This window comes from Ambystoma mexicanum, chromosome 1q, assembly GCF_040938575.1.
Source record: "Ambystoma mexicanum isolate Mex_15411 chromosome 1q, UKY_AmexF1_1, whole genome shotgun sequence".
In the NCBI taxonomy this organism is placed as follows: Eukaryota; Metazoa; Chordata; class Amphibia; order Caudata; family Ambystomatidae; genus Ambystoma; species Ambystoma mexicanum.
The window spans coordinates 133,775,538-133,785,827 of NC_090922.1; the positions used below are offsets into that span (position 1 = coordinate 133,775,538).

At 44.4% G+C, this 10,290-nt stretch overlaps 1 long non-coding RNA gene across 1 annotated transcript in view; it reads right to left on the minus strand.

Annotated features, from left to right (window-relative positions):
• The window catches only part of LOC138521038 (uncharacterized), a 40,073-nt gene extending 30,847 nt beyond the window's left edge, over positions 1–9,226 (minus strand). Inside the window, exon 1 of the long non-coding RNA XR_011282923.1 lies at positions 9,171–9,226. This is a non-coding gene — a long non-coding RNA (uncharacterized lncRNA). The remainder of the gene's footprint in view (positions 1–9,170) is intronic.
• Between the last annotated feature and the right edge of the window lie 1,064 nt (positions 9,227–10,290).

The window sequence follows — 10,290 nt, forward strand, 5'->3', positions numbered from 1 at the left end:
TTAGGTAGGTCCAGATCTGACCACCTAACTTCCTTGTCTGTCTGAAAACATCCCTCGGAGCTCCATGCACCAGCTCCCTCCTCCCCACGGAAGGTTTCCCTTTCTTCGTCTGATATATCTTGTCCCCAACTTATATGGCTGTCCTCTTTCTTGTTTCTATTTAGAGTCAACCTGTTCAAAGACAAAGCTTGGTTCTCCATGCTAAACAGACTTCCCTCCTTTCCTCGTGACTGGGAAATCTCAAATTGATCATCTTTCCCTTTGTTTTTTAATTAACTTTTTGTTTTCAGCTCGTGATATGCTTTTGCGATTCTATCTCCTATATTTCCTACTTCAAAATCCTCCTTAGGTTTGTCTTAGAGAGCCCCTGTATCGGCTCTTGTGGTGGGGCGAACTCCTCTATGTCCTCCCATGCTACCACTGGTCTTGGTTCCAGTAACTCTTTTTCAATGCAATCAATGTTGCACTCTCTCTGTCTTCTTTCTTTCCATTTTCTCATCAAATGCCCTTTGATTCTTGGCTTCTTCTCTAACCCTCTCTTCCTCTTGTCTCTTCACTTCTCTCCTCTATTTTGCCCTATGCACCTCTTCGCCTTTGCATTCTTTTCTCTCTTAATTTCTGTTCTTCTTCTTCTTCTCTCTTCTTTTGTAGTCTATCTTGTTCTTCGATCACTCTCTGCCTATTATCATATTTCCTTTGCTCTTCTGTCCTTTCATCCTTTCTTAACTGCTCTTCTTGATACATGTGTTCTCATCTTTGTCTACTGTTTTGTTTAGCCTCATCTTCTTTCAATCGTTTCTCTCGTTCCCTATCTTTTCTATCTTGCTATTCCTCTTCTTCCCTTTGCTGTGTTTCCTCAATGCTCTTTCCATCAAGTTTGAGCAATATCTGTCTGCCCATCCACTCGTTCTGTATGTTCGCCATCTCGTCAGATTTATCTTTCTCTCCTTTCCATCTTTTGATTTCTCTTTCTATGTCTAAGGTCAAATTTGATCGTTCACTTCTCTAAGTCTGTGGGACTTTAGAGATCACGTCTTTCTCTAGACCTTTCTCTGACCTCTTGTGACTGCTATAAGAAGGCGGTTCATACGTCGGATTGCTGTATCCTGCCTCTGCTTTAAGCTCCCTTAATGGATACACTCCTTCATCCTATGCACTATCGCCGTTTACTTCAGGCGCGGTGGGAGGAGCAGAAGGCTCAACACCCCCCTCTTTACACTGGTTAAGGATCGAGTCCTCGGGAGGCGGATCCACCCTTTCCTCCTGGTACATCTTCCAAAGCTCTAAGCTAGCTAACCTGTTTTCCAATTTCTTTCTTGTATATGCAGTGTGCAGATATGTGGTCATGTGTTGCAAGACTGCCTTTGACAACGATCCCCCTTGTGGCTATGGCATGAACATTTTATCTGCTGTGCCCTTAACCATTCTGCACTGTACTGCTTAAGCTTGGGGGCGTTTTGGCAACAGTTTGCATAAATGTATAAGCAGAGTAACATCCTCCACCATGACAAGTCTCAATCGACAGTCAATACTTACCGTTCTTTACACAAAATATGTTTTTCAGAACAATAATACAATATGAGCGTGCACCAATCTTCGCAGCCCCAAATCTCTATATCTCACCATACTTTAATCTACCTACTCAATCAATAGACTTAATGACTAAATAAATAAATAATGTTTTACTCTTGTGTCTTAAAACACAATCTGCTTATTGGTTGCTCTTCAACATTTAACTTTTTCCTTTACACATACAAATACATAACATACAATACACACAGGCAAACTGGCCAGCCTACATATATCTCTCCCAACGCTCCTCGTGGCCACTCTCTGCCCCTAACGTGACTCCTGATGGATCGCTTCTCGTCCATATATTTTCACAAAACACTTTCTATAATTATCTTAACACCCAACCAACCCTCGGTTACTTTTTCCCCATTATCCTTTTCCCCATGCACTGCGCGTTTGCCACTTTTCTCAATCTACTCACTATTCGTTTTTTCAGCCCCTGACTCTCAGGATTGTCTCCTCCTTAACCGTCTGCTGTAGCCTTTGGCCCGCTCAGCTGCCTGTAGAAACTGGGAGGAGATTCTGTGAAAGAGGGACCTGTCCCACCTATATTCAGTGACTTGCAAGTTTCTTACTGGTGGCCGCTATCCACAGGGAGCTTCGCAGTCCTCCAGCTAAAGGGCGAAGTACGCTCGATAATCCGAGACCCTAAAGCTTGCTAGGTCCAATGGGTCTTTTAAACCAACCTCAGAGTCCTGAGTCCTTTAAGACGAGGCAGCAATACTTAAGAGGTGGACGGGGATGCAGAAATTACTCAAACATCAATAATCAAAACGACTCAGGAAATTGGCAAAGTTTGGTTCTGTTTTAATATCAATTATCTAAAACAGGGAGTTACAATGGACATCATCCGACGTCGCAAAGCACGATCTCAACACAATTTAGAAAAAACACAACTTTTAAAATCAAAACTCGTCATCACTGACGTCATGTTATGTGGCAAACTACAAAAACCTACGAATAATGGTGGTTGGCTTTCAGGGAACATCTAAGTATACGTTCTATAGGTGTCCAGACATTTGGTCGACCTAAAACTGGTCGAATGACATTTGGTCGAAGCAATTTGGTCGAAAACCAAATGGTCGAATTTTTTTTTTTTTATTATATATTTATTTTTCGGGTTTTCGTTTTTTACAAAAATGGGTTTTTAGAAAAAAAGGGGGTTGGGGGGACCCCCCCCAAAAAAAAAAAAAAGGTGAAAATAAAAAAATAAAAAATTCGACCATTTGGTTTTCGACCAAATTGGTTCGACCATTTGTCTGGTCGACCAATTTTTTTCGACCAAATGTCTGGTTACCCGTTCTATTTAGCCGAGAGTTGTGATTGGGTATCTAAATCAGGTGGGCAACTAGGTTACACAAACTATAGGGCTCCTAACTACGTGGCCCTCTATAATTGGTTTGGCACACTTATACCCTTCTGGAATAGTCCACATACTAGCAGCACGCAGGCTACCATCCCAGGTGCATGGAGGGTTTGGCGTGGTCTTGCCTCCCCACCAATTAGCCCAACATCTATTATCACTCCTACAGTCTGCCAGACAATTAAGGCTTTGAACTCGACCTTGTAGAAGCTGTCTGTGCCTGAGTAATAAAGGGAGTGTGGCATTGCTCTGCCTCCTGGTTTCGGTGTAGCTTTACCCAAGCTATTTCGATCTCGACCATGTGACTTGGAGACCACTCATTTGAGCCTTTTGCTACATTTCATTCTATTAAATGATGAACTCTTGACGCCTTCAGTGTTTTTTCATTCTGCTTCAAACAGAGGTTTGTTCTTTTCTCACGTTCGCTGTAGCCTTTTTGACAGGCGCCCATTTTTACTGTGGCCTTTTCTTCTTGCTGCTCGGCCAGCAAAGCCTTTCTCGAAATTCTCCTTCACCATCAGTTTTAAATCCAACTGCGCCACACTGAAATCTTCTCCAATTATGAGTTTCTAAGCCTTGCTAAAGTGCATCTTGGAATAGCCAGGTTCTGTACATTTCTATATGTATACATTGGCACATCACTACATCTAATTCACTACATAGCCAGCCTTTATGGTTACTTTTCCCTACTTGCATTGCTGCATCTGTACAGGTGTAAAATGACTTTGCATTTTATTCAATGCTTTTTTGCACGAGCATCTTCACTTCGATCCCGAAATGCTGCTTGCTTCGATACTTCATCTTCAGTTTCTATAGAATATCTGTGTATTGTGGCAAATTGTTTCGTCTGAGGAAATTGACTGAGCCTGTATGCCACCAAAGGTAGTTTAATCATGTCATGCATTGCCTGAGAAAGGGTTTGTGAAAGTGGGAATCTGGAATGTGGCTGGGTTGGGTGGCAGACTAGGAGGTACAGATTGGTTAAGCTTTGTTAAGGATTGGGATGTAGTTCTGTTCCAAGAAACATGGGCCACAGAGTGGTGTGCTGGAGGAGCATCTTTCTGCCCTCATCCCAGTTAAAAAACAACAGTAGGAAGACATTCGTTGGGGGCTCCATGTGCATATCTGCCAGGAAATAGGGTACACAACAAAAGAAATCAAGGTGGACTACACTTTGAGGCAGGTGACTCCTTGCCTTTGGGAGAATTGGTTGCCTTTGTTGCTGGTGAAGAAACACAATAATCTTTTTAAGAAATCAGTCAGTGAAGGGAATCCATCCGTTATTGACTATGCTCTGTAGGGTATCAATCACTGGTCTCTAATTTTAGAGATGGCTGTAGTTATGAGGGTAGCAAGTGACCACAACGATTTAACCATTACATCAAAACCACTTGTTAAAATTATCTGGCAAAAGTATAACATTTGTAAGGCAGAAGAGGTGGTCCTCGTCCATACCAGCTTTAACCTGGGAACATCAAGAGGTAGGGCCAATTGCTAGTTCACTGGTAGAGATAGCAAGACAAGGACTTCACAGTCCTCTGCCAGAGGACTTTGGGACTACTAGTGGTGTTTAGGCCTTTGACCTAAGATCCGTCCAGCTCCAAAGGGAGGCTTACCTAAGCTCATAGAACTGAGTGGTTTCACAAACAGCGCAAAGATGGGAAAACAGCACTTCTATTAGCCACGAAGAATGGAGACATCGAGCAAGGAGAAGTATGGAGGGCAAGGTTAACTTTACAAAGATATCGACATCAAAAGCTATATGAGTTGTGCAGGCCAGGCTGGGGTAACCTGGCAATATCTGCACAGTCAAAAGATAGTCAGGCATTTTGTTTGCTGATTACGTCTGGGCTATGTAGCACAGGTTCAGTGTACAATAAACCCACAATGAGTGTTACAATTTCCCAGAAGAAGTGGGTCGCCCATTTCAGGGCACTGTATAATGGAGGATCAAAAACAGAGGAGGTATTATGGCAGAGGAATTATTTAGCTCAGCACTTGAGTGATCTAGAAAGTACTGTCAGTGTCATTTTTCCATACAGTTTATTTAAGCACAGAAGAGCAACCAAGCACCTGGCCCAGACTGGTATCTGGACTGCCTCTGGGGTGAACCGACAAGGCTGAGTTAACGGGGTACTTTAAAGGGTTTAGTAATTGCATGGATTGCAGGGGTACAAAACAAATCATATTAAATGATACAGGAAGTACCAAGGGAAATGGCTTCTTTGGTTGAGACTTCAGGCAAATCTCCTTAGCTTAATTCTTAACAGTTTTTAGGTGGGGGCTTGCTTGGTGTGGTCATGAGGCCACTACACTCTTAATCTCTATGGTGTATAAAAATGGGGGGATCTATCCAGTTTCAGGGTAGTCCCTTGGCATCAGGTGCAGGCTGGCGGAGTCAATAATTTATGGTAGTCACTTTCTCAGGCCTGCTGATCTGGATGGAGCGAGGTTACTGTAGTAGCAGAGTATGTGTGGTTGAGTGACAGGCCAACCCGTAGGGTCCCCTCTATCTAATGTGTGTTGTAGAGCCTCAGCTTGTCCTGCCTTCCTCTTCACCAGGCCACAAGCTCATGTGCCCTCCCACCATTGGTACCTCCCCTTCAGATCGGGACTCATCACCAACCCAGACCTCTTGTTCTTTTCCTTTTGGGTTTCCTCATGCGGATGCTGTCCACCTCTTCCTAAAGTAATTTACCTCCCCTGTGATTCTTTCATGAAAATTCCCAAGTCCTACAAACAATCTCTGTTCCTCCAACTGCTTCCACTTCCCTGATGTCATATATCTTCTTTATGCTGTTCCCAAATATCCTGCATTAATCTTCACACATCCTCCAAACTCCTCCATCAATTTGCCAACACCGTTCGACAACCTCCTGGCCTTCTCCTTGGCTCTGTCAACCCACTCTGTCAATACTGGCAGCACCTCCTTACATTCTCCAACCCAAACCTTACATTCTCAAACCTCCTCCATCAGCTCTCCCACCTCCTTCTTAAGTTCTGTGACCTCCTCTGATAACTGTCCCATCTCCTCCTCAACTCTGTAACACTTCACGATCAATTCTCCCCAATCCTCTTCCTTCTCTCCAGATGGTAATCCCTCCTCCAATCCTTCTCCTACCTCCAACAACTCTCCTGCTTTTAAGCCTTTTTCCACTACTTTTCTTTCCTCAACCTTCTCCACCCCTTAACGTTAACCATTTTCCTTTAATACTGTCACAATAACCGTCTTCCTTCTACCCCACACCACCTCTCTCTCAACTTCCTTCTCCCCCACTTACCAGTTTGCCACCACTCTCTGCTCTTTCAGCCTCCATCTCCTCCTTGCTCCACACTGCTCCTTTTGCTCCTTTTCTAACACTCTCCAAACACTATATGCACTTCTCTTAAGCAACCTACAAACTGACTGAATCTGCTTATATTGGAGGCCAGTTCCTCCCCTGAACTGGTCACCAAAGCAATAGACTGTGTCTGTGACTGCAGGGGAGAACTGTGACTGACTGCAGGAACCACCTTCCTGCAACTCCTCAGGGGGGGACCTAAATAAAGCAGAGGCTATAAGAGGTGGGGCCGTCATCTTGATTTTCACTAGTCTGCCTTTCCTAACTCTGTCTGCCTCCTGCCGGCAACTCATACTCCCTGCCTACTACGGAAAGGCGCACTCTTTTTTCCCCTGAAATTGCATGTGGCCTTCTTGTGTGTTCCTCAGGTCAGTTCTAACATTATAAATTCCTTTGGAGAGAGATGGAGATTGAACTAACAGTTCCCTCCCTTTAGTCTTAAGAAGGGGAGCAGGTGTATGTTCTCTCCTCTTGTTGACAAGGAGTGTGGGTTTCCCTGTGACATCTTCCCTACGGTTTGATAAGCACAGCTGTGGGATAGCCCACTCTGTCCCCCAGTTCCTCTGTCCCTAGAACAATGAAGGTCGTTTCCCAGTCAATTCAAGGCGTTCCTACAAGAAACCAGGTGGATTCTGAGAGATATAATGTTGTTTTCCAATATGTCCTTTAATGGCCTGAATAAGTGATGGTAGGGTAATTTTACGTGGAGTGGTTGCTATCATGTGAACCATTTTACTCTCCCCTGCTGTTGAGGAAGGGGTGTGTCAGAGTCGACCCAGAGGGTTTTAGGATCATGCTGGTAAGCACCCCCGAATCCCAGCAGGGGACCTCATCCACTGGTTATCCCAGCCCTGATCTCTTTAAAGGCAATGTGGCTCTATGGGCCTCGTTGTGAACTAAAGTGGCAAAGGCCATGCCAACAGCCTGCATGATGCAAGAATAATGGCCTAAGAGGATGAATCCGAGTGATTTGCCCGCGGCTGAAAGTACTGCGGGCAAATCGTTTGCATGAGAAAGGTGCGAACTATCAAAAGTTTGCACCTTTCTCATGCGAACACACATACATTCTCACACCCACACAACACCCACAACACACCTATTACACACACCACTCCCACACCGTCAGCACACCCCCACCCACACCCCCAACAAAAACCCCACTTACCTTCATCTTCACGCTGGTTCCTGCAGTGCCAGTTCCCTTTCACTTCTGTGATCGGGAACTGGCGCTGCAGGGTCCTTTTCTTTTCTTTTTTTTTTGTAACGGAAAGGCTGCGTGGGTGTCCCCCGCAGCCCTGCTCACTATACAATAAAGTATAGTGAGCGGAGCGATATGGTATGATAAGATATGATAGGTTATTTATAACGCGCTTAATACCCAGAGGTTTCTAAGCGCGGACCCAGGGATCGAACCTGTGTTGCTCCGTGTCTTCTTGTTTCCAAGTCGAGCACGCTGCCGCTGAGCTATCCTCCTGGGACGCTGCGGGGGACACCCCCGCAGCCCCCGTTTTTGTTTCAATGCTACCACCAAAGGTTCAAACTTTTGGTGTTCGAACCTTTGGTGGTAACATTTTTAGAATTTTTGGTTCTTGCGAACCTTTGGATGTGGGAAAATCGTCCTAAACCTAAGAGGATTATAGTTCAGTTTTCCAAAATCTAGCATGTTACAGGCCCATTGGCCTTCTTGATGCCTCAGTCTAGATCAAGTGCAGGTTCCTCCTTCACCATATCGAGGAATGCTGCTCTATCAATAATATTCTGATCCAAATGTAGTGTTGGTTTAGGAGGCATCCTAGCAATATTGAACAGTGTATCTCCACCACATGTTGGAAAGGCATCAGAGGTTGGTGGGTGAGTGAGTGTTGGGCCTGATGTTCATGGACGTATGAAGTGCACTCAACCAAGTCAACAGAGCTATGCTCTGGAGTGCCCTCAAGGAGATGACCATGTAGGAGTCTTAAATGCACATTCTAATACAGCTCGATTCAAATTTGCCAAATTCACTAAGGTTACCGGCACTTGCGCATTCTCAATGTCACTGAGCCTAGTAAGATGGTTGTTTTGTCCTCCCATTGTTCCCCTCCCTTGCCTCGTCGCGCTCTGAAACACTTGTGTATGGGCACAATATAAATAAAATATCATATCATAAGGTTTGATATATGAGGAGGGGATCCCCTAGCTTTATGCCCAGTAGGGGAGTTCTCCAAGTTTGTGCTTTGACCCCTTTTTCTTTTTTGATATATATTAAAGGCCTGGAGGTCCTAGAAATAGCCATGCATGACACTACGGTGGTTGATGGCAAACAGCCACTTTTGACCTCCTGGTCACAGCATACTCCATTTAAACATGGATGACACACTGTTCCTTGCCCAAACACCCATTACACCCCAACGAGTGGTTAATAACTTTGCGAAATGTATTGGATGTCATTTCTCAGGCTTTAAAGTTTTCACATCTTTCTGTTTGGTTTTCAATGTTGTGGAATGCAGCCTGCTTACTAATATAAAATATCATGTATGAGACCCTCAGAAAATATGTGGCATCATATCTCATGGCTTACCTTAGTGAAAGACTGCTTGGTAAATTAGGGTATGCCCAACCTTTTGAGAGCAGTCTTTTGCCTTGGCAAAGCAGATAAATCGGCCCTGAAGAAAGTGATAAAATGGCAATGCAACTGAGTGGCCTCAGATTGCATAACAAGTTAAAACATATGAGCACCTGGGGCGGGGGAGCCAGACAATCAAGTTGGTCAGATTGTGGGCTGAATCCCAGGATCCAAGCCAACGTTCCAAGCAATCTAAAGCTTGCATTCCCGCTCTGCAATCCTCCCCCCATGCTCCCCTCAATCCCCTCTGGTCTCCAGTCCCTTTCCTTCCCACCCCCATTCCACCTACCTGATTCCTTCGGCAGTGGTGCCAATGCCGCCATCGCTCTGCATCCCCACTGGCCGCCATAGAAATGGAAGAGGGACACTGCACGGAGCCCCGCCTCCCATCTCCATGGCAGCCATCTTTGGTAAGCATTTTGTTTGAATGAACGGGATGCCGCAAGTGCATCCCTTTCATTCAAACAAAATGACATCGATGTCAGCACCCCGTGTTTTCTGATTTAAAACCTGGGGTGCTAATAGCAATGAAACCTGATCTCAATCCTGGCCGTTACCACCAAATCGGATTTTATTTATTAAATAAAAGTCCACAGTTTAAACAGGATTGCTACAAATCTTCCCCAGACCAAATAGAAAACTCTGCAATCAGATACTTGATCACGAAGGCCGAGTTCTGCCCAACGTTTGTTTTCCTTAGAAATAAATGACTTGCCCCATATTCTTTTTCATGCTGTTTTCGAGAGACAAAAATTTGTTAACTCAAAGCCAAGAAGTATAGTAGAACAGGTGGTAGGGTTTAAATTGCAGTAAACAGAGTGGGATAAATATTAGTCGCTTCATATTCTATAATGTTCAATACTCATTTAAGATACAATGACTAATTATTTTTTTTTACAATGGTCTAATGATGATGAGATGTTGACATTTGGAGAAAATTATTCTGTTTTGTAAACTCATTGAAAACGTGGATGAGATGATAATAATTTAGGGGATGTTTTTTTTCTATGTTGTTTGATGGTTTAAGCTAATGCTTATCTTCTAAAGGCTCTTCACTCACTCAGCCAACTGTATCCTTGTATGAGGTGTGGACCTGCAAGTTATGTTGAAGTCAGGGGACCTCCTGCTGCCTGCACTGTGATCCAAGCCCTGAGGTAGCATGCAGAAGATCCTCGAAGACCCACTTTCCATCCCCAGCCTCACGTAAAAAAAAACATAGCACTCACCGGGGGCACCTTGGGGTATCGGAGTAGCATAGGGGTCCTGTGAAAATAAGGGGAGACTGCGAAGGGGAGACTGCGAAGGGGAGACTAGTGGCCAGTGTTCGTCTGCAACCCCCACAGCATAACAAGAGAAACTGAAATGTTCGAAAGACTGAGTCCCAAAGAGCATGAGGGTAGATGGAATCC